This window comes from Anarrhichthys ocellatus, unplaced genomic scaffold (assembly GCF_004355925.1).
Source record: "Anarrhichthys ocellatus isolate YVR2014 unplaced genomic scaffold, GSC_Weel_1.0 scaffold3006, whole genome shotgun sequence".
NCBI lineage: Eukaryota > Metazoa > Chordata > Actinopteri > Perciformes > Anarhichadidae > Anarrhichthys > Anarrhichthys ocellatus.
The window spans coordinates 4,777-6,384 of NW_022282980.1; the positions used below are offsets into that span (position 1 = coordinate 4,777).

General features: G+C 43.3%; 1 long non-coding RNA gene across 1 annotated transcript in view; it reads right to left on the reverse strand.

Moving 5' to 3' along the window:
• Positions 1 to 143, reverse strand: part of LOC116378691 (uncharacterized) — a 4,907-nt gene extending 4,764 nt beyond the window's left edge. The window contains exon 1 of the long non-coding RNA XR_004212323.1: positions 90 to 143. This is a non-coding gene — a long non-coding RNA (uncharacterized LOC116378691). The remainder of the gene's footprint in view (positions 1 to 89) is intronic.
• Positions 144 to 1,608: the final 1,465 nt, after the last annotated feature.

Below are 1,608 nucleotides of genomic sequence, written 5' to 3' on the forward strand. Positions count from 1 at the left end.
ACACACACACACACACACACACACACACACACACACACACACACACAGACAGGTGGATGATCACTCTTTGAGTTCTGTTGAGAACGTACCTTCACAGAAACTGAGTTTCTCCTTGTAATAGTGATGCTCCAGGGGATTTGCTGCAGAAAATAACAACATAAAAAAGGGGGGTTAGATTTGGAATAAATATGAAAACAACACGTGAAATGATGGTGTCTTAAAAACTAAGCTGGAGCTCAAACATCTCCCCTTTAGCTCCGCGGGACCTTGTTGGTAAAGTGTAACCCGTAAACCGGGCCTCGTGGCCCCCGGTCACTGGCGAGGAAGTCAGCGGCCCGTCTGGTGGCCGGCCTCTCTGGCTGCCAGGAACACCTTCCAGGATTAGTAGTATTAATCAGATAAGGGGGGGGGGGGGGGGGCAGGCAGGCCCAGACATGGGCACCTGCTCTGGGGGATGAGGGGGACCCTTGGAGCTGCTCCAATGAGCCTGGGTCTACCTCTAGTGGGGAGACGAGGAACTGACATTTCAGTTAATGAAACTGGACTTCACAGCTGTTTGTTTTCCAATGATGCTGATATCCATCAACAGATACACACAACTGTTTTAACGTGTTTCTGCTGTTCAACCCACCCTCATTGATGTAAATGAGGTGGACAAAATAATAGAGACAGTATAACGCAATACAATGTGAGAGCACCACAAACTACATCCTCTAAAAGTGACCATGCACGCTGGATAAACACTTCTCTAAAATAGTTTCAACAAGAACGAACGATTTAAACATTCATGAAGGTAAACGGAGTTTAAAAAGCTTCTGGAAACATTTTCTAGATCAGCTTCTTGATGGAATCCTACATTGTTACTTCACACAACAGATTTCTGTGTTGTTTATTTGTCCTGTTACGTACTTCCACGCACCAATTCACCAGTTCAGCAGCATTTGAGTCTGATGACAGTTGATTAGTTTGATCAGTGACACACTAACATTCCACTATTATCCCAAAATGACAATATTCTGAATTTGATACGGTTCATGTAAACATGTTCTGGTTTCGGCTTTGTTCCATTCAGATTAAGACATATGTCGGGATATGTCGATATTATTCTGGTTTAAGAGGATTGTTTTTGTACATGTATACAACACATTCGGAATATACATCTCAATTAAGGTTTTTAGGGCCTTTTGCCTGTTTACAGCTCTGTGGGTTGTACACAAACCAACAGTTTGCAAGCCTGTTGCACAACTATGACAACAAGGTTACAACAACGGCAGCAACACGCCTGCAGCTGGAAAAGGAGAATATAAAGTTATTTAAAGAACGTAGCTGCAGGACGTACGTCGTGGGGGCGTCTTACATTAATCGGAGTATGCAGGGTTGCATATAAACGGGAATATTTGTGCAATATTGAGATTCATTAGCCATGTGAACAACTTAGCATAATAACAAAAGAGTTTGTGGATGTAAACGTAGTCAGTGTCCATTCAATGTGATCGAACTATACTCACACAGTTCTGATTAAGTCTCTGGTTTTGTCTCTGGTAGAAACCTGTCAATCACAGTGTAGCCCCGCCCTAAAGCATCCCCTGCTTTATGGTCTGTTTGACT